Here is a 26,418-nt window from a genome sequence, read left to right as displayed (position 1 = left end):
TCGGGCAGAGAGCCAGTGGCCGGTGCGCCGCGCCTGAGGTTTCAGGGCGTGCGCGCGTACAAGCTGCGAACCCACCGGGCATCCACTGTGTCTAGGTACGAGGGCCGCTTCCTGTGTTCTCACAAAAGTAAAATCAATGGAAAGCACTTTTTGGACGAAGCGTTCTATTTAATTCATTGAAGTTTGAAGCTCACTCTTGAGTCCGCGTTGTTTGTGAATTAATTTGTTTTTGGTAAGTTCTTCTGATCTGTCTCCTAGACATGTTTCGCTGAAGTTAGTGCGCCTTCGGCGGGGGTTCTATTTGCTTTCTATCAAACAACAGGAAAAGTTGCCTTTTCACTGTCTGCACATCTGTAATTTCAGAGAAACTTCCTGGCAGATTAAAACTGTGTGCCAGACCGAGTTCCAATCTCTGTTTAATCTGCTTGGAAGTTTCATATCAGCGCACACTCCGCTGCAGAGTGAAAATCTCATTCTGGAAACGTCCCCCAGTCTGTGGCTAAGCCATGTCTCCGCAATATCCTTTCTTCCAGGAGTGCTAGTTCTGCAAGGTTGGCAGGAGAGCTTCTGTGAAGTTTGGAAGGTAGGAGACGAGGTACTGGCAGAATTGAAGCTGTGGCCAAGCGGTTCTAGGCGCCTGAGTCCGGAACCGCGCTGCTGCTACGGTCGCAGGTTCGAATCCTGCCTCGGGCATGGCTGTGTGTGAAGTCCTTAGGTTAGTTAGGTTTAAGTAGTTCTAAGTCTAGGGGACTGATGACATCAGATGTTAAGTCCCATAGTGCTTAGATCCATTTGAACCATTTTTTGAGAGACAGGTAAGGAGAGAGAGAGAGAGAGAGAGAGAGAGAGAGAGACCTCTCAAAGTTTGCAGTCAAAACAGGATTCAAAACTCCCGCCGAAAACACATTGAGCTGTTCGCTATCTTCTTTTCGTGTCTCGTAGTCTTGTTAACAGTGAGATAGTGAGAGGTGTAAGTGTAGATCCACAGTGAAGACAATGTGGAAAACTGTAAAAGTAAGTGTAAACATTTTGCGCACGCATACAGACATACACTGTTGCAGTTTGTGGTGTTTGCTCCATCAACTCTCCAAGTGTGGCTCCCCTGCAGTTGCCAGGTCTGCTTGACCTTGAGATGGCACCAGTACTGTTTTTTTCCTCTGTTCCCTCAGTTCAGCCCACGCGTGTGTGCAGTGCAGTGCAGAGCAACTCAACAACAATGTGTACTCCGCAACAGAAAGCGCAGTGTGTTATTTGGCTTGTGAAAGCTGAGTCAGTTATAACAGTGAAACGTAATTTTAGTCGTCAGTATGGTCGTGAACCACCTACAGCAAAACCTATCCGTCATTGGCTAGAGTCTTTCAAGGACCGGTAGTGTTTTAAAAGCAAAATCAGCAGATAGACCGAGAATTTCTGAAGATGTTGTTGAACAGATCCGTGTTTCGTGAGTTCCGAGCCCGAAGAAGTCATTGGCCAGACGTAGTCTACAATTAGGAGTGCCTAAAGGTACTGTGTATGATGTTGTGCCTAAAATACTTAAGTTGCGCGCCTACAAATTGCAGCTGTTACATGAAATAAAACCTACTGAGGAAATCGAAAGGTATGAGTTTGCGGCTGACTTTCTACGCAGAACTGATGATGTCATTTTTTTTAAAAAAAGACTCTTTTCTGATCAGGCTATATTTCATATCAGTGGAACAATTAGTCGTCATAATTGCAGAATTTGGGGGGCAGAGCATCCACGTGAAGTTATTCAGCATCAACGTGACTCTCCCAAAGTTAATGTCTGGTGTAGTCTGATGGAAGATCGTGTGAGTGGTCCTTTCCTTTTTTAGAAAAAACAATAGACGGTGGTGTTTACTGTGACATGTTGACAGAGTACGTCTTTCCCCAAATGAACGATATTGAGGCGGAAAAGGGGCTTGTGTTTCTCCAACAAGATGGCGTCCCACCTCATTATAGTAACCATGTGCCTGCGGCTCTTGATACTCGCTTACCAGGAAGGTGGATAGGCAGGGTCCAATACCTTGTCCACCACGAAACCCAGACTTAACCCCATTGGACTTTTCCTTTTGGGGTCACATAAAAAATGTTGTGCACAGTGAAAATATCAGAGACATCAATCATTTACAGGAAGGAATCGTCGCGGCAGTTGGGACAGTTACACCTGAAATGTTGGTGTCGCGTGCAGGGCAACAAATGGATCCCACTTTGACGCCTACTAACATTAAACAAAACTCGAAGGTATTATCTTTCATGATATGTACTCAGTGATGTAATTTTTCATTAATTTCTCATTAAATTTGTACTTAAAACTAGGGAGTTCTTTTTCAGACACCTTGTAGTGTAAACCGCAACAGTTTAACATTCCAGGCGTAATTTTCGATGTAAATAAATTTGGTGCATTAAGTTCTCTGTGATTGCAAAAGAGAAACTGAAAACTAACAGCTGTACTGCAAAGTAGAGAAGGCTAAGGAAACCACAGCATCGGTTTACAAGATATGGGAAAACTTGTTTCAGTTCGTGAGTACTTTACTTAAAAATCTGAATTTCCATATCTGCAGACAGAGAAAAAGCAATTTTTCCTGTTGTTTGATAGAAAGACAAATAAAAAACCCACTGAAGGTGCTATAACTTGAGCGAAACATGTCTGGTTAAAAGAGGAGTAGAATTTTTATTTGCTCAGGTTCATTTAAGTCTGCAGGTGTGCATGGCCACAGTCTTCTAGATTGTTAGGCCATGTCATGTTCCCCTTCAAATTTTTTCTTCACAATCGACGTTCCGACACTCCCTCCTTCTCCCCGCCAGGATCATCTTCAGGATCACCTGGTGTCCACGGTTAGGACAGTACTGACACTGTTCAGTTAACTGGGAACACCCGTAGTTCCTGAAGATGATCCCAGCAGAGGGATCGAAACATCGATTGTGCAAAAGAAACTGAAGTGTATCATGACGCGACCAAAGAATCTGGAAAATTTTGATTCTTTCTCAAAATATTTGCCTTTAAACTGTACTCATTTTTGCATGCAAACTAGCTAAATTTGGAAAAATTTTTTCCACTTCGTGTTGATATCCTAAAACATAGGTTTGGGGGTATTCTACGTGTTCTTGAGGTGGTGAAAATCGCTTTTGTTTAGCTTAAGGGAACAAAAAGATTTGTGAATACAGCCAAATAATGAGTTGTTCGTGCTCGGCAGCATCTGACATTGTCATATTGAAGAATGGTGCGAAGTCTTCGATCGTATTTCTTGATTAAATCTGTAACTTGGGACAGACAAACTGTTTTTTAGCATTCAGCATTAGTTATCCTTCGATGCCCTAAAGCAATGGTCGCGACTTTTCCACTGCAACCAACGAAACAAACGACTATCTTTCTTGGAAGTACTTCGTGAATGAACCGCTTCTGTTACTTCATCTTAGAACATACGAGCAGTTGATTGCTGCTTAGTTGCTGGCTCGTACGAATGTATCGAAGTTTCGTTGCCTGGTATGATGATGTATATAGATTTTACATTTTATCGGTGGATTTTTTTTTAGGATTTCCTTACACCAAATGACGCCAGCTTTTTGCACAGGTAAATCTTCATAGAAGATCGAAAGTAGCATTATCTTCAATATGTCCAAAGTTTGCTCCAACTCACGTTAAATCACTAGCCAATCCTCTAAAACTAAGTAGTACTGAATATCAGTCTTTTTTTTAAAAAACACTTCACGATTTAGGTGAGCCCTCACTAAGTTCATCCGTGACGGGAGAACTTTCTACACTCCTGGAAATTGAAATAAGAACACCGTGAATTCATTGTCCCAGGAAGGGGAAACTTTATTGACACATTCCTGGGGTCAGATACATCACATGATCACACTGACAGAACCACAGGCACATAGACACAGGCAACAGAGCATGCACAATGTCGGCACTAGTACAGTGTATATCCACCTTTCGCAGCAATGCAGGCTGCTATTCTCCCATGGAGACGATCGTAGAGATGCTGGATGTAGTCCTGTGGAACGGCTTGCCATGCCATTTCCACCTGGCGCCTCAGTTGGACCAGCGTTCGTGCTGGACGTGCAGACCGCGTGAGACGACGCTTCATCCAGTCCCAAACATGCTCAATGGGGGACAGATCCGGAGATCTTGCTGGCCAGGGTAGTTGACTTACACCTTCTAGAGCACGTTGGGTGGCACGGGATACATGCGGACGTGCATTGTCCTGTTGGAACAGCAAGTTCCCTTGCCGGTCTAGGAATGGTAGAACGATGGGTTCGATGACGGTTTGGATGTACCGTGCACTATTCAGTGTCCCCTCGACGATCACCAGTGGTGTACGGCCAGTGTAGGAGATCGCTCCTCACACCATGATGCCGGGTGTTGGCCCTGTGTGCCTCGGTCGTATGCAGTCCTGATTGTGGCGCTCACCTGCGCGGCGCCAAACACGCATACGACCATCATTGGCACCAAGGCAGAAGCGACTCTCATCGCTGAAGACGACACGTCTCCATTCGTCCCTCCATTCACGCCTGTCGCGACACCACTGGAGGCGGGCTGCACGATGTTGGGGCGTGAGCGGAAGACGGCCTAACGGTGTGCGGGACCGTAGCCCAGCTTCATGGAGACGGTTGCGAATGGTCCTCGCCGATACCCCAGGAGCAACAGTGTCCCTAATTTGCTGGGAAGTGGCGGTGCGGTCCCCTACGGCACTGCGTAGGATCCTACGGTCTTGGCGTGCATCCGTGCGTCGCTGCGGTCCGGTCCCAGGTCGACGGGCACGTGCACCTTCCGCCGACCACTGGCGACAACATCGATGTACTGTGGAGACCTCACGCCCCACGTGTTGAGCAATTCGGCGGTACGTCCACCCGGCCTCCCGCATGCCCACTATACGCCCTCGCTCAAAGTCCGTCAACTGCACATACGGTTCACGTCCACGCTGTCGCGGCATGCTACCAGTGTTAAAGACTGCGATGGAGCTCCGTATGCCACGGCAAACTGGCTGACACTGACGGCGCCGGTGCACAAATGCTGCCATTCGACGGCCAAGACCGCGGTTCCTGGTGTGTCCGCTGTGCCGTGCGTGTGATCATTGCTTGTACAGCCCTCTCGCAGTGTCCGGAGCAAGTATGGTGGGTCTGACACACCGGTGTCAATGTGTTCTTTTTTCCATTCCCAGGAGTGTAGATCAAATTCTGCAAAATAATTGTAAGCATTATTTTCAAAAGCTTATTGAGTACCAAAATTTGAACAAAGCGGTTCTAGGATTTTTTTTGTGTTAGGGAATTATGAAAATAGTAAAACCTTTATGTAATATTTCAATTTCTTCAGAAAACTGTTTCTTCTTTAAACGCTTTCTGTAAAAGAGTAGAACTTTTTTTCTGTGACCAAAACAACAAAAAACCGGAAGAACTTTAGCAGCCGACGAAGAAGTTGACCTAAGTAGACGTCACCACCAAAGACATGTACATCCTTAACCACCGGTCTTAACAAATAGCACAGGTAGAAAAGGAGATCTGAAGGATATCTGAAGAGCGCATGCTGGTGAAGTAGGAAGACGCGAGTATGAAGATATTTCAGAGCGATATATGCGGATAGTTATTCCACATTCACGATTCGCGTAATGAAAACAGTTAAGTGTTACATACAGACGACTGGTTTTTTATGCAACGGATGGAAAGTTGGAGTGTTAGCAATTATAAACTTAATCGGGGAAAGACAGGGGAAGAAAGCACCAATGGCCCCTTTAGGGGACCATCTCGACATTCATCCGCAGCGGTTTACGAAAACGATGCGAGTTTGCCCAGTTAATCCAACTTATACATTCAGCATATCTTCATTGTAGTTGCAGCACCTAGTTGCAATCGTAATTTTCTGGTCGGTAATTGTCAAGGGAAATTCTCTAGCGAACAAGTCCGACCAATTCTGTAATATTTCTTTAGAATCTCATCAAGAAGGTGCTCTGACGTTTTTTGAAGTACTTTTTTGTGAGACGAATGAGAACCTCTCGTGTCGAACTCCACACAACAGCACGCGGATGGAATTCTGTACACAGTTCAGTAATGTCCAGCAACATGTCTTTTGTCTTCGTCCAGTTTCTAGGACTCGTCGGAATCAGCGACTTTCCATAGCTATATTACTGTGACCGATGACAGTTTACCTGAAGTGGGTTACTCCGCTTTTCCAGAAGCGCCAAGCTGTACTGTTAAGTTAGTCAAGGCGATGCATGTCATCTGTCAATGGCAGATCACGTTATCATAGTATTTGTCAAAACCCAGAATTTCTACGTTGCTCACCTTAGAGGGAGTTACTAACATGTTAGAATCGTTGATGAACAAACTCTTTTGCATGTCAGCTGAATCCCAAAGCTATGTTTGGCACGGAAATACAAACGACTGCCTCTTGGACGCAAAACAGGAAAGCAAAACGTGAGACACACAAGCTTTTCAAGGAAAAAAAGATAAATAAATAAAATAAAGGAAACTGCCAAACACCTGCGCGATCATATGAGGAATATTCACAGAACCAGAGACAGGTTATTCGCAGCCGTCGAAATGTAGGTTGCATGGATCAGCTTGGAAGCGCAGGCTACCTGTTATTAACGCCCTCTGTTAACAAAAACGTTACGTGTCTGCAGAACTAAATATTTCAGAAAGGGTATCGACGTGACAAATGAAAACAGATCGCCAGTAACGCTGATTTAATATTGATGAAGAAATGTGTTCTGCCTGTTCAGATCTAGGAATGCAACTTTATGGACGTAACTAATATCATATATACGATTTTCAGACACTAAATGATGGTGGACGACCAGAACCAGACTATTGAAGTGAGTTAAGGGAGATTCAAAAAAATCACTACTTTTACTGCCTGATTTTTGCGAAAGCTCGCGGTAATTCTCACTGTGAACGCCACGGAACATAACTTACCATCGGGGCATTCCACGACCACCTAACCTTCAGAAAATGTTATGTTCGGCTTTTCAGCAATTGTAACGAAGATTGTTACTGTAAATGGACGACAGAAAATCATGTTATCTACAGCTGTGCATGCGAAAACACACTCGCACACACACACACACACACACACACACACACACACACACACACACACACACACACGCACGCACCAGCACATTCTCCAGATCTCTCACCAACTGAAAACGTCCGGTCAATGGTGGCCGAGCAACTGGCTCGTCACAATACACCAGTCACTACTGTTGATGAACTGTGGTATCGTGTTGAAGCTGCATGAGCAGCTGTACCTATGTACGCCATCGAAGATCTATTTGACTCAATGCTCAGGCGTATCAAGGCCGTTATTACGGCCAGAGGTGGTTATTCTGGGTATTGATTTCTCAGGATCTATGCACCCAAATTGCGTGGAAATTTAATCACATGTCAGTTCTAGTATAATATATTTATCCAATGAATACCCGTTTATCATCTGCATTTCTTCTTGGTGTAGCAATTTTAATGGCCAGTAGTGTAGTAATATCCCAAGTTGGTGACTGCATCGATCACCGTGGCAGGGGGCAACTACAGTTTAACATTGGAATTGTAGGACTGTTAGTAAAAAGAGTGAACACACTGCATTAAGCAAAGTAATTTTCTGTATCTTATCGTTAGAGAGCGACACGAAGTGTCTGATACGATTGCGTCCTCGTGACCTTTGACGCTACTGAAAGAGAGCGTAGTGGTTTATTTAACTGTTTAGGCGAGCTCGTCTCTGCAGAGTAATTACGGGACCGACAAACGAGCGGTGCTGGACGATTTGCGGAAACAAAAGGCCATAAATTGGTCCGAGTCATTAATTCATAAAGAGTCGTTAAGGGGGCAGCACCTCGGCGGCAGGCGGCAGGCGCCACAGACAATGGCCTCCCTACTCTGCCGCACGCCCACGCACCTGCGGCGCCGGCACGCCCACCCACAAAGTGCCGCCACTGGCGCAGGAGCGGGGGCCGGGGGCGGCCTGTGACGTGGGAGGCAGCAGCGCGTCACGACAGCCGCCTGCTGTCACGTAAACACCTCCAACTATTAGGTCTGTCCTCAGCATGGAGATTTCTGTGTCAAGCACTGTCCTATTCGTGCTGGTATCCCCTGGCCTTCCTCCGAATTTTAACTCACATACCCAGTCAGCTGTAGTCTCCGAACCACAACTTGGAAATTTTCTTTTTTTTCACATATCGCCGTTGCAGAAACAGTACTGCGCAAGTGATTTTTTCCTCCTTTCCCGATATCGGTCACTTGTCATACCGGATTCAGTGCTTCTTTTGTTTCCGCCTCTATGGCGAATTTTCAAATCTTTACTATGAAGCGATGCTGGCCTACATAGGAACTGCGGTATCGGGCGCCATCCGGTTGGCAGCACTTTTAAAAACACACGCGCCGCCTGTCACGCTTTTGTGTTTCCTACAGTCGCCACCGCGGCATGAAGGCGTTGCTTGCAGTTCACAGGACAAAACACACTTGCCGTGCGGACATTAACAGAACACATCTGAAGAAGCACTCCGTCTTCAGGCCACAAGTGGCCCATCGGGACCATCCGACCGTCTTGTCATCCTCATTGAGGGTGCGGATAGGAGGGGCGTGGGGTCAGCACACCTCTCTCCCTGTCGTTACGATGGTTTTCTGTGACCGGAGCCGCTGCTATTCGGTCGGGTAGCTCCTCAATTGGCAACTCGAGGCTGAGTGCACCCCGATAAATGGCAACAGCACATGGCGGCCTGGATGGTCACCCATCCAAGTGCCGGCCACGCCCAACAGTGCTTAACTTCGGTGATCTCACGGCAACCGGTGTATCCACTGCGGCAAGGCCGTTGCCACATCTGAAGAACATTGCATTATAATTCAGAATAACACGGGCACTGCAATATCGTATTTACCTGCCGACGCCGGGAAAGAGACTTTCGAATAAATTGTCTCCCCCTGTAATTGAATATATATAATGTATGTTCGAGTACAGAGTATAGATACATAGTTGACAACATATGGATGTATGCGACTGGTAGTTAATCGCTCGCGGATAGCCAAATCGTAAGGTGACCGTTTGCGATAAGCGTGAAATCTGGGTTTGAATCCACTGCCAATGAGATGCAAGCATCCCCCCTCCCGAGCTCCAACGACGAGTCTACTGAAGTTCAAACATCGACGTACAGAGCCGCATTTTGTGTGTTTGCGATTTCTTAACATTTACAGACTTTTCCAGCGGTCAAGGCTCGTCATCTACGGAATACTGAATTGCAAACAACTGTGCGAGGTGGCGCAGTGGCTAGCACACTGGACTCGCATTCGGGAGGAGGACGGTTCGAACCCCCGTACCCCCATCCTGATTTAGGTTTTCCGTGATTTCCCTAAATCGCTTGAGACAAATGCTGGGATGGCTCTTTTGAAAGGGCGCAGCCGACTTCCTTCCCCCTCCTTCCCTAATTTGATAGGACCGATGACCTCGCTGGTTGGTCGCCTCCCCCCAAATCTACCAATGAACCAATTGCAAACCCTTGTACCCGTATATACTTCTACATCCAACTGAGGCAGCAACTACGGCAAACAAGTTTCTGTATTACTTTTACTATTTGGCGTTAGATGTACAATAAATTAATATCTAAATCCTCTGTCCACAAACAGAATCTGTTCCTCGTTCCTGTATCCGTTAAAGAACCACAAAGCGTCCGAAGGAAGTTACAACAGAAACTGCCCTCAGCTCTTCCTGTTATATACTGGTGAGCAGACAAAACGCGGTTGTCCAATGCTAACTTAACAACAAGTGACTGGAGGCTGCCGATTCCTTTGCCAACCTAAGGACTAAAATTACATCAGACGGAAAGTCAAGGAAGGATATTACAAGCCGAATCCACCAGTCAAAATCTGGTTTTAACAACAGAAGAAATCTTTTCACATCCAGCACTATAGACAAACATGCTAGGAAAAACCTCATAAAGACGTTTGATTGAGTGTACTGCTGTATGGAAATGAAACGTGAACGCTTGGGGGCCGGCCGCTGTGGACAAGCGGTTCTAGGCGCATCAGTCCGGAACCGCACTGCTGCTACGGTCACAGGTTCGAATCCTGCCTCGGGCACGGGCGTGTGATGTCCTTAGGTTAGTTAGGTTCAAATGGCTCTAAGCACTATGGGACTTAACATCTGAGGTCATCAGTCCCCTAGACTTAGAACTACTTAAACCTAGGTTAGTTAGGTTTAAGTAGTTCTATGTCTAGGGGACATGACCTTAGATGTTAAATCCCATAGTGCTTAGAGCCATTTGAACCATTTGACGCTTGGGGAAGCAGGAAAACATAAAAATAACAGCCTTCGAGATGTGGTGCTATCGCAGAATGCTCGAGATTTCTTGGGTAGGCAAGATGTCAGACGAAGAGTGGAGGAAGAGAAGCCTTGTAACCTGAAGCTCATGAGACACAGGAGGGACACGTGGGTGGGTCATCTGCCGCGACAAGATGTTATCGTTAAAAGTATCATTGAAGGGATAGTAGAAGGGAATAATACAACAGGCAGACTGAGACTAGAATACATCAACCGGATCATGTAGGTTACTAGCTGCACAACCTATACCGCCATCAAGAGAAAGGCCGGAGACAGAAATGAAATCCGTACTGAACTGCTGCTAACCAACCAGATGGCTGAAGGCCTAAGATGAAGACTGTGAAAACTGCTGTGTTGTCCGAACAAGACAAAGCCAGAGTAAAAGCCTCACAGTCGAAAAGATGTGAACTAGTGCCAGTGTCATAGAGACTCGGCACTTGCGCGAGTTCCACCAGCGCCAATGGCGGCACTGACTATGAAGATATCGACTTCGCCTCGGCCAATAGCTGGCCGAGTGCAATCCACCAATGACCGGACGACAACGGACAGAAGCCGATTCGGAAGATAAAGGAGCAGCTCTCGCCCATATGGTTATACATCATCGCCCACAGCTGACGTAGAAAGGGAATATCGTTCAGTGAACTCTTAGAAGTGAACAGACAGTTGTTGTAAACTGCATTTGCTATGTACTGTGAAGTTTACCTACGATTATTTGCACTTAGCTGTTAAGGGCCTGCCGGCCGCGGTGGCCGAGCGGTTCTAGGCGCGTCAGTCCGGAACCGCGCGACTGCTACGGTTGCAGGTTCGAATCCGGCCTCGGGCATGGATGTGTGTGATGCCTTTAGGTTAGTTAGGTCTAAGTAGTTCTGAGTTCTCGGGGACTGATGATCTAAGATGTTAAGTCCCATAGTGCTCAGAGCCATTTTTGTTAAGGGCCTTCTGTTGTGTTATACACTGCTGGCCACCGTAAATGCAACACCCTGAAGGAAGCATCCGAATCAAGTGAAATTTACACCATGAGTTTGCAGCGATGAGATATGCAACTGATTAGAATTTCAGCGCAGACGCACATCACGCGCGCCTGTGGCGCCACCTCATAGCGCCATTTAAGGCTTGGCGATTTCGACGAGTGTACGTTCGGCACGTGTGTTTACCTTGTGGTTGTTTCACAAGACGATCAGTTATGCCCCGTAGACAACAGCGAACATCTTTTGATCAAGTATCCGAGTTCGACAGAGGAAGGATAGTGGCTTACCGAGATTGTGGATTATCATACAGAGAAATCGCTAGTCGTGTTGGACGAAACCAAACAACTGTATTGCGGATATGTGACCGTTGGATGCAGGAGGGTACGACGGACCGACGTGGTCGATCGCATTCACCTCGGTGCACCACTGCACGTGCTGATAGGCAAATTGTGCGCATAGCAGTGACGGATCGCTCAGTGACATCCCGAACCATAGCACAGCACATTGCGTCTGTAACGCATCATCCAGTGTCTGCGCGTACCATTCGACGCCGTTTACAGCAGAGTGGTCTGTCCGCAAGACGTCCATTGCTTCGTCTACCATTGACGCAGAACCACAGACGTCTCCGTCGCCAATGGTGTGATGACAGACGGATGTGGACGGCAGAATGGAATGACGTTGTCTTCACTGACGAGGCACGCTTCTGTCTGCAGCACCACGATGGTCGGATTCGAGTGTGGAGACACCGTGGAGAGAGGATGCTGGACAGCTGCATTATGCACCGCCACACTGGTCTTGCACCGGGGATTATGGTATGGGGCGGTATTGGATATTACTCTCGCACGCCTCTAGTACGCATTGCCGGTACTTTAAATAGCCGGCGCTACATATCCGAGGTGCTGGAGCCAGTTGTGCTTCCTTACCTTCAGGGCTCGGCCACAGCCATATTTCAACAGGATAATGCGCGACCACACGTGGCACGCATTTTCCAAAGGTTCTTCGTCAATAACCAGATTGAATTGCTTCCCTGGCCGGCTCGTTCTCCGGATCTTTCGCCGATAGAAAACATGTGGTCCATGGTTGCTCAACGAGTGACCCAGATTACATCCCCAGCTGCCACACCAGATGATCTTTGGCAACGTGTGGAAGCTGCTTGGGCTACTGTACCCCAGGAACACATCCAACGTCTCTTTGACTCCATGCCGAGACGTGTGGCAGCGGTGATCTCCAACAATGGCGGCTACTCTGGCTACTGATTCTGGCAGGAACCACACGTCACAGACGTCTGTAAACGTAATCTTTTGATACTTGGTCAACATGTTATCTACAAAATAAATTTTGTTGTGCTACCTCTTGTCTTTCTTGGTGTTGCATTTACGGTGGCCAGCAGTGTATTACAAGCACTGTTGCAGACTTCATTATTCAACAAATCACAAACGTAAGTAAACATTTATAACTTATTTGTGTGACCGTGTAACTAATTTTGTAGAATCTCCTGTCCTGTTACCTAACCCTGGGGCATAGCTGTGTGATAGTGGCAGGGAGGAACTGTCTTAGCGGTGTACTGCACCAGGAGCTGGTTCAGTAACTCACAGACTCGGCCTTCCGTAACAACAGTGGGAACTCGGGCTCCACAGCAGTAGCGACGAGGCCTTTGCAAAACTGGCGACGAGGGTTTACAAAAAAAAAATAAAATAAAATAAAATAAAATAAAATAAAATAAAAAAATAAAATAAATGAAGCCAAACACTGTATTTTTGATGGTATTCGGTGCCTTTAGGAGCAGAACGGGATCATCCCCTGTCACTGGTAATCCAGACAGAGGCCGTTACACTCCTGACGTTTTAAGGCCGGCAGGTGCGCCCTACCTTCCAGTTATCCGTGAAGTTGTGTTCCAAGAACGTGAACAATGAGGCCAGTTGTCCCTACTGTACATTCCTTCCTCTATACGGACGGTGTTTTACTTTTGCTCTGGCCAGCTCGTTCTGCAGATTTTTCACCCATGAATTGCAGACAGCCACTAGTCTGATAGAGAGCTGGTGCAGCATGGCATGACGTACCCGTTTCTCGCATCCAAGCCCAGCTTTCCCCTTTCCCAGCCGTGTAGAGCAATTGTTGCTATCTGATGTAGCAGCTCTACGAACTAAGTATCGCACCTTGTATTGTAACGCCAAACCACCAGGAAATTCAACCATGTACCCTTCTCCTATATTCCTTACGCACCATGTGTATTAAGCGGCTACAAATATCCAGTCCCTGTTGCAGTTTGCCTGGCTAATGGCTTCCTGGCGCAACAAAAATTCCATTTTCAATATTTTTGGGGATCTTATTCACCGAATAAAAATCTAAAATACTGTCATAATTCATTCATTAAGAGACAGAATCTTACGTTAAAGGTTTATCAGAGAAATTCCAATATCACGGTTAAAAACAGTAAAACCGTAAACTTATTTGAGAATAAGAGTGTCTAGTGACTTCTGATTTACTTTACACTTAGCTTCAAAAAATCTCGAAACTTTTTATCGCTCACACCTTCCACAGAATAGTCAAAGGGAACAAATTTCTCACTTACTGTAATTTTTCTGTTCATGCACTAAAACTTCAGCGTTAGTGGTAAGATCTTAATTTATTACTGTTTACTACCAACTCTATTCGCAACAAATTTTGCTAACAGTGTCCGCATATAGCGCTGAATGCGCCTGAAAATTACAATGACAATATTTTGGAGGCACATTTAGTGGTATGTGAGGACACACTGCAAAATTTGTCCAGGGGACATGATGTCATAAATACAGAGATGCGTGAAAAACTAGCGGAAATTATCGCCACTGTACGAATCCATTGCTTGACAGAGATAGCACTTGCCGACTTCCGACAAACTTTAAATGTAATTTCAAACCACTTCGAAATTTTGTCTCGCACACAGCCTCATAAAATAGTGAAGGGAAAAGAGTTTAGCGCTCCCTGTTCATGCGATATGACTTCTGCATGAATTTTTACGTTTCAATTTATCATTTCTTACCTACTAACTCTATTCATTACCCATTTTGCAAACAGTATCCACACGCATCGCAGTAGATATCCAAAAAATATATCATCGTACGACACATAGTTTAGGAGAAAAAAATAACATTTTCACAAAATGTGAGTAGTTCTCAATGTCGTTCGTATAATGTTCATAGAACTGGCGCATCTGTCCTGGAAGGCAGGTCTACTTCTCATGTGATACTTTCATACAGACCTACGTTTAGGGACTCGTTCTTCACGTAACTGAAATAGCAAAGTCGAGAAGTGTCAGCGGCACAGAAAGTACCCTCCATCACACATTGTAAAGTGGCTTGATAGGTATAGATGAAGATTAAGCAAAATAAACGTGTCTTCAACAGTAAATATTTCATATTCTTAATGTCACGTATTTAGCATATTAACTCATTTGAAAAGTAATCAGACGTTGAAGTTGTTGCATATATGGGAGTTCGAGTCTTTAAGGGGATCCACACAGGTTGAAATCTTGAAATTTTCAATTTTGTTTTTTTTTTGTTCATTATCTAATTAATTTCCCATTTCCAATTTATTTCTGGTCATTCATTCATTTAAACAAAACATTCTGTGGGCATGACCATGCCCATCTGATAGTCCTCAGACTGCAATTTCATCTTTTGTATCCCCCTCCTCCGAGGGCAATTACTTAGAAGATGACGATTTAAAAGCTTTCAAAGCAATGGATGAGGGGAAGGCATATGGAGAAAATGTAGCTATCACTACGAAGGAGTGCGTATGCCATGCACAAAAGCGAAGGGTATGAGGCTGCGACAACTGAAAACTGCTTACTGACGGGAGAAATTGGAAGATGGCATAGGATTAGATGGTATGAATACACTGGCAGAAAAGACATAGAAAGAATTCAAAATTATTGTTACATGACCATCAGGCAAATTGTTAGTAGCATAGAAGACATCGGAAAAGCTATGTGTGCAGTTTTTTGTCACCTCTCCAACACACAATAAACTCGTGTATGGCCTATGACCTCTAGAAAGTGACTCATGATGGAAACACAACAGAGCACAGAAAATTTGTGCGGAATTTGTTCACAAACCAGCTGTTCATTTTGTAAGTTGAGGTCTTCAAAGATTTGTTAGATGTAAGTCTATTGAAGAAATGTCTTCATGGCCGCACCCAGGATCTTAACGAGTTTATCAACAGCATATTCTGTGCCAGAATTCCCAAAACAGTGTTTGTGGCAATTAGTACAGTGCTTTTTGGTGTCTTTGACGCAGCGACAACGTTCAGTGAAAGAAATGTTGCAAGGTGTGAAGTCCTGTAAAGAATTCTACGAAATGTCAGTCGTTTCACAGTAAAAGAACTAAAGGGCTTATTTCAATAGTAGTACAAGTCCATTACCTCCATTTTTCTGTCTATAATGCTTCTGAAATTAATGGCCGAAACAAACAGAAAGAAAGATTCATCTCTAGCAAGAAGCCGTATGCTTGAATATTTCTGGTATCTCAACTGCAGATTTTTCAGCGCACATTTAACTTTAGGACTCTGTATCTCAGAATGAACAAAAATGGATTTGTACCACTACTGAAATAAGACCTTCAACTGTTGAATTCAGACTAAAAAAAAAAAAGAAAAAAGACTTATAGCATCAGAGGTACTATTAGAAATCTGGAAACAAGCGTAAGACAGCACAGAGGAGCAGGAAAAAAGATATTGCATTTTTCTCAGTTTCTACTAGCCAGAATTTGTTCAAAATTAGAAGGTATGCTGATTCGAGTATTGTGCATATTTTAACACAGGGGTTTTATTATTTTGTAAATCTCAAAGAAGTTAAAGTGTTACATACGTAGGAAAGAGTTGACAGCCTTTTTTAATTTTTTTGTCGTCTGGAGTAGTAAAGGAGTTTTACTATTTGGGAGCGAAATAACTGATGATGGCCGAAGTAGAGAGAATATAAAATGTAGACTGGCAGTGGCAAGGAAAGCGTTTCTGAAGAAGAGGAATTTGTTAATATCGAGTATAGATTTAAGTGTCAGGAAGTCGTTTCTGAAAGTATTTGTATGGAGTGTAGCCATGTATGGAAGTGAAACATGGACGATAAATAGTTTGGACAAGAAGAAAAATTGTTCAAATGGCTCTTAGCACTATGGGACTTAACTGCTGAGGTCATCAGTCCCCTAGAACTTAGAACTACTTAAACCTAACTAACCTAAGGACATCACACACATCCATGCCCGAGGCAGGATTCGAACCTGCGATCGTAGCGGTCTCGCGGTTCCAGACTGAAGCGCCTAGAACCGCTCGGCCACCCCGGCCGGCAACAAGAAGAGAATAGAAGCTTTTGAAATGTGGTGCTACAGAAGAATGCTGAAGATTAGATGGGTAGATCACATAACTAATGAGGAGGTATTGAATAGAATTGGGGAGAAGTGGAGTTTGTGGCACAACTTGAAGAAGGGATCGGTTGGTAGGACATATTCTGAGGCATCAAGGGATCACCAATTTAGTATTGGAGCGCAGCGTGGAGGGTAAAAATCGTAGAGGGAGACCAAGAGAGGAATACAGTAAGCAGATTCAGAAGGATGTAGGCTGGGAGATGAAGATGCTTGCAGAGGATGGAGTAGCATGGATAGCTGCATCAAACCAGTCTCAGGACTGAAGACCACAACAACAATAACAACAACAACACATACAAAAATAATTACTTTCTTAAGCCGAGCGCTGTTGGCAAGCGGGGTGCACTCAGCCCTTGTGAGACAAACTGTGGAGCTACTTGACTGAGAAGTAGCGGCTCCGGTCTCGCAAACTGACATACGGCCGGGAGAGCGGTGTGCTGACCACATGCCTCTCCATATCCGCATCCAGTGACGCCGGTAGGACGAGGGTGACAAAGCGGCCGGTCGGTAGCGTTTGGCCTTCATGGCCTGTTCGGGGGAGTTTAGTTTAGTACTATTATCTTAAAACTAATCAATACTTTTAGAAACTCTCTGCTGAAGTGTTCAGATATTTGTAACCTACAAGTAATGTTATTTTTTAAAATTTTTATTTCCATTAATTTCTGAGAAAAGGTACCTTTTATGTGAATGAATTTTACATTGTTTAGGATAGGGATTTTCCAAGTTAAAGACCCGAGGTTGGGTGAGGGAGGGAGGGTGGTACTGGGCAGTAAAGATTCTTTATTTGTTATTGCTGCCGGCCGGTGTGGCCGAGCGATTCTAGGCGCTTCACTCTGGAACCGCGCGACCGCTACGGTCGCCAGTTGGAATCCTGCCTCGGGCATGGATGTGTGTGATGTCCTTAGGTTAGTTAGGTTCAAGTAGTTCTAAGTTCTAGGGGACTGATGACCTCCGATGTTAAGTCCCATAGTGCTCAGAGCCATTTGAACCATTTGTTATTCCTCCTGGGTGCTCTAGCTCGCGCTCGTGAATACTCCGAACGTGAAATTCCGACGCTGTGACGTCACGAACCTCGCCGCACATTCACGTTCCCTTAAACGTGCCGTGTGAGGCGGATTGGAGCGTGGTCACCGCAGACGCCGTGACTCGCAACCGCAGTGGGCTGGCCGGGTTCGGCGCGGCCCGCTCTCCAGCCTCCTGCTATTCCCGCCGATGAGCCAGCGCCGCGGCGTGCCGTTTGTATGTTAATGAGCGACGCCGCGCGCCGGCCGGTTCTGCGTGCTCCCTCGGCGCCGGCGTTAAAGGTCGCAACTGCCCGCACTTGCCGCGCACGCTTCCCCGCGTACGCACCGGCGAGTTCGCGTGTTGCCTCTCAGGTTGCGTCATTCCTTCAGTAACCATTACTGGCACTCGTCTGGCGTAGCAATAACGATCGCGAGACACTTTTACCTGATAGACTGAGAGTAGACACTGACCCAGCGAGTTGGCGCAGTGGTTAGCACACTGGACTCGCATTCGGCAGGACGACGGTTCAAACCCGCGTCCGGCCATCCTGATTTAGGTTTTTCGTGATTACCCTGAATCGCTTCAGGCAAATACCGGGATCCAGAATGAGATTCTCACTCTGCAACGGAGTGTGCGCTGATATGAAACTTCGTGGCAGATTAAAACAGTGTGCCGGACCGAGAATCGAACTCGGGACCTTGGCCTTTCGCGGGCAAGTGCTCTACCAACTGAGCCACCGAAGCACGACTCACGCCCTGTCCTCACAGCTTTACTTCTGCCAGTATCTCGTCTCCTAGAAGTAGAGCTGTGAGGACGGGGCGTGAGTCGTGCTTGGTTGGCTCAGATAGTAGAGCACTTGCCCGCGAAAGGCAAAGGTCCCGAGTTCGAGTCTCGGTCCGGCACACAGTTTTAATCTGCCAGGAAGTTTCATATCAGCGCACACTCCGCTGCAGAGTGAGAATCTCATTCTGGAAACATCCCCCAGGCTGTGGCTAAACCATGTCTCCGCAATATCCTTTCTTCCAGGAGTGCTAGTTCTGCAAGGTTCGCAGCAGAGATTCTGCAAAGTTTGGAAGTAGGAGACGAGGTACTGGCAAAAGTAAAGCTGTGAGGACGGGGCGTGAGTCGTGCTTGGGTGGCTCAGGTGGTAGAGCACTTGCCCGCGAAAGGCAAAGGTCCCGAGTTCGAGTCTCGGTCCGGCACACAGTTTTAATCTGCCAGGAAATTTCAAATACCGGAATGGTTCCTCTGAAAGGGCACAGCCGGTTTACTTCGCTATGCTTCCCTAATCCGAGGGACCGAAGACCTCGCTGTTTGGTCCCCTCCAAAAAAAATGGTTCAAATGGCTCTGAGCACTATGGGACTTAACATCTATGGTCATCAGTCCCCTAGAACTTAGAACTACTTAAACCTAACTAACCTAAGGACATCACACACAACACCCAGCCATCACGAGGCAGAGAAAATCCCTGACCCCGCCGGGAATCGAACCCGGGAACCCGGGCGTGGGAAGCGAGAACGCTACCGCACGACCACGAGATGTGTGGTCCCCTCCCCCAAATCAATCACCCTACCAACAAGAAGGTCATTGAGCACCATGGTGTGGTTTTTTTGTTAAAATTGCGAAATAGTACGTTTCTAGAAGAGGCAATCAATAAATTGCTTCTTCCTAGGCGAAAAGATTCGAGCTCCAACGGAGTTTCACCAGCTGTCTTTCTTTCTTTTTTTTTTTTTTCGTTTACTACTCGCGACGTAATTAGTTTCCATCTTAAAGTCGCCCAGATAGCAAGCAATCAATAGTACAAATCAGCTAAATTAGCACAGTGTGTGCCTTGAAGAATCGTTACATATCTACAAATCAGATCGGCACGGTGGCTACCTCGAAAGTTCGTGCAAAACTGACCAACCACAATTTTGTTACAATGTCGGTAATAATTAAAACAGTGAATTAATTAAATACAAGGAAATTTGGTACATATACGACAGAAAATGACAGTATGAAACGTAAATTAAAATGTTATTAGCGGTAAGTGTACCTCGTTACAGAACAGTCTCATTTACATTCAAAATGGTAGATATTTAAGTACAACAATAAATTCAAAGCTAAACCCCGTCCGAATAGGTCTCGGAAGAGTCTAACGATACCGACCAGTCGGCATGTCATCCTCAGCGGACCGGCGTCACTGGATGCGGACATGGAGGGGCGTGACGTCAGGACAACGCTCTTCCGTCCTTATGTCAGTTTAAGACACCGGAACCGCGACTTCTCAATCAAGTACGTCCTCACTTTGCCTCATAAGGGCTGACTGCACCCCACTTGCCAACAGCGCTCGGCAGACCGGACGGTCACCCATCCAAGGCTAGGCAAGCCCGACAGCGCTTAATTTCGGTGATGTGACGGGAACCGGTGTTACCACTGCGGCAAGGCCGTTGGCTAATTACAACAATGCATACTGTCCTTAGGTTAGTTAGGTTTAAGTAGTTCTAAGTTCTAAGGGACTGATAACCTCAGATGTTAAGTCCCATAGTGCTCAGAGCCATTTGAACCATTTGAAACAAGCACTAGATGTTTTTTTTAGAGCCGTTCATGCCATTTCTCATTACTCGTTTTGGTTTCTGCCTATCTTCAGATGCCCTGACAAGAATACAGTTTTAAAGTTACGCAGTGTACATATTTTTTCCTTTGTTTCCACTCGCCCCATATGGGCGGCGGCGGGGGATGGGGGGGAGTGGGTGGGCTGTCAGCGGTACAATTCTCCGCTCTTAAGTCAAGCGAATCTAAAAAAAGAGCAATGAGAAATACAAAGAAAATTTGGAGTTGTTTTCTATATTAAATTAAAAATCAAAGACATTACATGAAAAATACAGAATGTACATCTGCATCTACATGCATAGCCCGCAAGCAACCGTACGATACAAGTTGGAGGGTAAGAAGTCATTTCCTTAGCTGTTGCACTCGCAAACGGAACGAAAGAAAAACAACTGTCTATAAGCCTTCGTTGTTGTTGTTGTGTTGTTGTGGTCTTCAGTCCTGAGACTGGTTTGATACAGCTCTCCATGCTACTCTATCCTGTGCAAGCTTCTTCATCTCCCAGTACCTACTGCAACCTACATCCTTCTGAATCTGCTTAGTGTATTCATCTCTTGGTCTCCCACTACGATTTTTACCCTCCACGCTGCCCTCCAATGCTAAATTTGTGATCCCTTGATGCCTCAAAACGTGTCCTACCAACCAATCCCTTCTTCTAGTCAAGTTGTGCCACAAACTTCTCTTCTCCCCAATCCTGTTCAATACCTCCTCATTAGTTACATGATCTACCCACCTTATCTTCAGCATTCTTCTGTAGCACCACATTTCGAAAGCTTCTATTCTCTTCTTGTGCAAACTATTTATCGTCCATGTTTCACTTCCATATATGGCTACACTCCATACAAATACTTTCAGAAACGACTTCCTGACACTTAAATCTATACTCGATGTTAACAAATTTCCCTTCTTCGGAAACGATTTCCTTGCCATTGCCAGTCTACATTTTATATCCTCTCTACTTCGACCATCATCAGTTATTTTACTCCCTAAATAGCAAAACTCCTTTACTATTTAAGTGTCTCCTTTCCTAATCTAATCCCCTCAGCATCACCCGATTTAATTTGACTACATTCCATTATCCTCGTTTTGCTTTTGTTGATGTTCATCTTATATCCTCCTTTCAAGACACTGTCCATTCCGTTCAACTGCTCTTCCAAGTCCTTTGCTGTCTCTGACAGAATTACAATCTCATCGGCGAACCTCAAAGTTTTTACTTCTTCTCCATGAGTTTTAATACCTACTCCGAATTTTTCTTTTGTTTCCTTTACTGCTTGCTCAACATACAGATTAAATAACATCGGGGAGAGACTACAACCCTGTCTCACTCCTTTCCCAACCACTGCTTCCCTTTCATGCCCCTCGACTCTTATAACTGCCATCTGGTTTCTGTACAAATTGTAAATAGCCTTTAGCTCCCTGTATTTTACCCCTGTCAACTTCAGAATTTGAAAGAGAGTATTCCAGTTAACGTTGTCAAAAGCTTTCTCTAAGTCTACAAATGCTAGAAACGTAGGTTTGCCTTTTCTTAATCTTTCTTCTAAGATGAGTCGTAAGGTTAGTATTGCCTCACGTGTTCCATCATTTCTACGGAATCCAAAGTGATCTTCCCCGAGGTCCGCTTCTACCAGTTTTTCCATTCGTCTGTAAAGACGATCGCAAATTTCTCTCGTCTTATATTTTGGTTTTTACGCGAAATGTACGTTCGCGGTAGTAGAATAGATATGCAGTCGGCCTCAAATGCTGGTTCTCTAAATTTCCGCAATGGTGTCTCGTCGAAAGGAGCGTCGTCCTTCCTCCACGGATTCCCATTTCAATTCACGTAGCGTTTCCGTGGTGCAGCGAGTCAACTGGTCAGTGCTTTGTTGCCGTCCACACCACTCGCGCAGCTCGCCGCGCATCCCTTTGATGTGCCGACAACAGCCGGAGCCAGACAAGCCACATGCTCGGGCGGCCCGCAAGCCTGTTTTGCGACGAGCCCTCGGAGCCTGCCTCCGTCCACATTACTCGTAAGGCTCGCAAGGTTACACTAATATTCAAGAAAGGTAGTAGGACTAATCCGCTTAATTACAAGCCCATATCAATAACGTCGATATGCAGCAGGATTCTGGAACATATATTGTGTTCGAACGTTATGAATTACCTCGAACCAAACGGTTTATTGACACACAGCCAACATGGGTTGAGAAAACATCGTTCCTGTGAAACACAACTAGCTCTTAATTCACATGAAAAGTTGAGTGCTATTGACAAGGAATTTCAGATCGATTCCGTATTTCGGGATTTCCGGAAGGCTTTTGACACTATACCACACAAGCGGCTTGAAGTGAAATTGCGTGCTTGCGGAATATCGTCTCAGTTATGTGACTCGATTTCTGATTTCCTTTCAGAGAGGTCACAGTACGTAATAATGGACGGAAAGTCATCGAGTAAAACAGAAGTGATATCTGGCGTTCCCCAAGGTAGTGATTAGGCCCTTTGCTGTTCCTTATCTATATTAACGATTTGGGAGACAATCTGAGCATCTGTCGTCGGTTGTTTGCAGATGACGCCGTCGTTTATCCGCTAGTAAAGTCATCAGAAAACAAATTGCAAAACGATTCAGAAAAGATATCTGAGTGTTGCGAAAATTGGCAGTTGACCCTAAATAACGAAAAGTGTGTGGTCACCCACATGAGTGCTAAAAGGAATTCCTTAAACTTCGGTTACACGATAAATCAGTCTAATCTTAAAAGCCGTAAATTCAACTAAATACCTAGGTATTACAATTACGAACAACTTAGATTGGAAGGAACATGTAGAAAATGTTGTGGGGAAGGCTAATCAGACTTCGTTTTATTGGTAGGACACTTAGAAAATGTAACAGACCTACGCTTGTCCGTCCTCTTTTTGAGTACTGCTGCGCGGTGTGGGATCCTTACCAGATAGGACTGACGGAGTACATGTACATGGAGAAAGTTCAAAGAAGGGCTGCACGTTTTCTATTATCGCGAAATGTGGGAGAGAGTGTCACAGAAATGATACATGATTTGGGCTGGACATCATTAAAAGAAAGGCGTTTTCCGTTGCGACGGAATCTTCTCACGAAATTCCAATCACCAAGTTTCTCCTCCGAATGCGAAAATATTTTGTTGACATCGACCTACATAGGAAGAAACTATTACCACGATAAAATAAGGGAAATCAGAGCTCGTACGAGAAGATATAGGTGTTGGTTCTTTCCGCGCGCTATATGAGACTGGAATAATAAAGAATTGTGAAGGTGGTTCGATAAACCCTCCTGTAGGCACTTAAATGTGATTTGGAGAGTATCCATGTAGATGTAGATGTAGAAGTCTCACAAGTACACGAGCCACACGAGTGCTGTGGACGCACCTTAATACTTGCGTGCTGATCGAACCTACCGCTAACAAGGGAACCTCCCCATCGCACCCCCCTCGCATTTAGTTATAAATTGGCACAGTGGATAGGCCTTCAAAAACTGAACACAGATCAATCGAGAAAACAGGAAGAAATTGTGTGGAAGTATGAAAAAAATAAGCAAAATACACAAACTGAGTAGTCTATGCAAATGATATGCAACTTCCCCTCGGACAATATGAGCTCATGAGCGCCGTGGTCCCGTGGTTAGCGTGAGCAACTGTGATACGGGAGGTCCTTGGATCAAGTCTTCCCTCGAGTGAAAATTTTAATTTTTTATTTTCAGACAATTATTATCTGTCCGTTCGTTCATTGACGTCTCTGTTCACTGTAATAAGTTTAGTGTCTGTGTTTTGCGACCGCACCGCTAAACCGTCCGATTGGTAGACGAAAGGACGTGCCTATCCAATGGGAACCGAAAAAGTTTGATCGCAAGGTCATAGGTCAACCGATTCCTCCACAGGAAAACACGTCTGATATATTCTATACGACACTGGTGACGGCATATGTTGTCGACCCGCCTAACTTGTACACTTGGCGAATGGGTAAGAAGATTCTTCTACCTTGCCCGATTTAGGTTTTCTTGTGGATGTGATAATCACTCCCAGAAAAGTGATCGCATCGGACGGACGGACGGACGGACAGATAATAATTGTCTGAAAATAAAAAATTTAAATTTTCACTCGAGAGAAGGCTTGAACCAAGGACCTCTCGTACTGCAGCTGCTCACGCTAACCACGGGACCACGGCGCTCGTGAGCTCAGGTTGTCCTTGATGGCAAATGATGTGCATAGACTACTCAGTTTGTATATTTTGCTTATTTTTTCATACTTCCACACAGCTTCTTCCTGTTTTCTCGATTGATCTGTGTTCAGTTTTTCAAGGCCTATGCACTGTTCCAACTTATAACTAAATCTGAGGGAGTGCGATGTGGAGGTTCCCTCGTAAGAAATACAGCAGCACGCCTCTGAATCGCTTCAATGTCTTCCTGTAGTCAGATGTGATGCGGATCCCAAACACTCGAGCAGTACTCAAGAATGAGCCGCCCGCACTAGCGTTCTATACGCCGTTTCATTTATAGATGAGCTATACCTTCCCAAAATTCTCCCCACAATACGAAGTCGAGCGTTCACGTTTCCGACTATCAACCTGACCTACTGATTCCATTTCACATCGCTTTGGAACGTTATCTCTACATAATTAATCGCTGTGACTGAGTCAAACAGCACATTACTGATGCTTTATTCGAATGGTACTAGAATGTTTCTCGTATTAATTACAATTAACTTTCTATGCTTAGAGCACGCTCCCATTCACCACACTAGCTAGAAATTGTGTCTGATTTATCCTGTATCCTCTTACAGTCATCAGTATACAACCCGTCCGTCACGTCATTTATGTATATAGAAAATAACACCGGTCCCATCACACTTCCGTGGGGCATCCCTGACTGTACCCTTGCTTCTGCTGAACGCTCACCGGAGAGGAAAACATACTGGATTGTATCACTTAAAAAGTGTTCGAGTCCTTCACATATCTAGGAAACTAAACCCTTATGCACGTACCTTCGTTAACATTCTGCCATGCGCCACCATGTCAAACACTTTCCGGAAATCTAGGAATATGGAATCTGCCTGTTGCCTTCTACCCATGGTTTGTACGATATCATGTGAGAAAAGGGCAAGCTGAGCTTCGAATAAGCGATGCTTTCTAAATCAGTGCTGATTTTGTGGACGGAAGCTTTTCTCTCTCAAGAAAATTTATTAGTTTTGCAGCTTGTACTGTCCGCCCCCTTAGCTGAGTGGTCAGAGCGTCTGACTGCCATGCAGCGGACACGGGTTCGATTTCTAGTCAGCTCTGAGATTTTCTTCATCCAGGGACTGGTTGTTATCTTGATCTCACCATTATTTCATCATCATCGACACATAAGTCGTCCAGTGTGGCACCAACCGAAAAGACTTGCAACTCGGCTGCCGAACTTCTCCAGGTGCGGAGTTCTGGTCATAAATCTACATCTACATCAACATCCACATGGATACTCTGCAAATCACATTAGAGTGTCTTGCAAAGGATTCTTCGAACCATCTTCACAATTCTCTATTATTCCAATCTCGTATAGCGCGCGGAAAGAATGAAAACCTATATCTTTCCGTACGAGCTCTGATTTCCCTTATTTTATCGTGCTGATCGTTCCTCCCTATGTAGGACGGTGTAAACAAAATATTTTCGCATTCTGAGGAGAAGCTTGGTGATTGGAATTTCGTTAGAAGATTTCGTCGCAACGAAAAACGCCTTTCTTTTAATGATGTCCAGCCCAAATCCTGAATCATTTCTGTGGCAGTCTCTCCCATATTTCGCGATAATAAAAAACGTGCTGCTCCCACACCGCGCATCTGTATTCTACACTGCTGGCCACCGTAAATGCAACACCAAGAAAGACAAGAGGTAGCACAACAAAATTTATTTTGTAGATAACATGTTGACCAAGTATCAAATGATTACGTTTACAGACGTCTGTGACATGTGGTTCCTGCCAGAATCAGTAGCCAGAGTAGCCGCCATTGTTGGAGATCACCGCTGCCACACGTCTCGGCATTGAGTCAAAGAGACGCTGGATGTGTTCCTGGGGTACAGCAGCCCAAGCAGCTTCCACACGTTGCCAAAGATCATCTGGTGTGGCAGCTGGGGATGTAATCTGGGTCACTCGTTGAGCAACCATGGACCACATGTTTTCTA

General features: G+C 45.3%; 1 protein-coding gene and 1 pseudogene across 1 annotated transcript in view; one reads left to right on the top strand and one right to left on the bottom strand.

Annotated features, from left to right (window-relative positions):
- The window catches only part of LOC126263555 (breast cancer anti-estrogen resistance protein 3 homolog), a 1,210,178-nt gene that overhangs the window by 253,808 nt on the left and 929,952 nt on the right, over nt 1–26,418 (top strand). The gene's annotated exons all lie outside the window — the stretch shown is intronic.
- LOC126264005 (5S ribosomal RNA) lies at nt 8,692–8,809 on the bottom strand (annotated as a pseudogene).

The sequence above is a fragment of the Schistocerca nitens genome, chromosome 6 (assembly GCF_023898315.1).
Source record: "Schistocerca nitens isolate TAMUIC-IGC-003100 chromosome 6, iqSchNite1.1, whole genome shotgun sequence".
NCBI classification, from domain to species: Eukaryota; Metazoa; Arthropoda; class Insecta; order Orthoptera; family Acrididae; genus Schistocerca; species Schistocerca nitens.
This window is presented reverse-complemented; position numbering and strand designations above follow the sequence as displayed.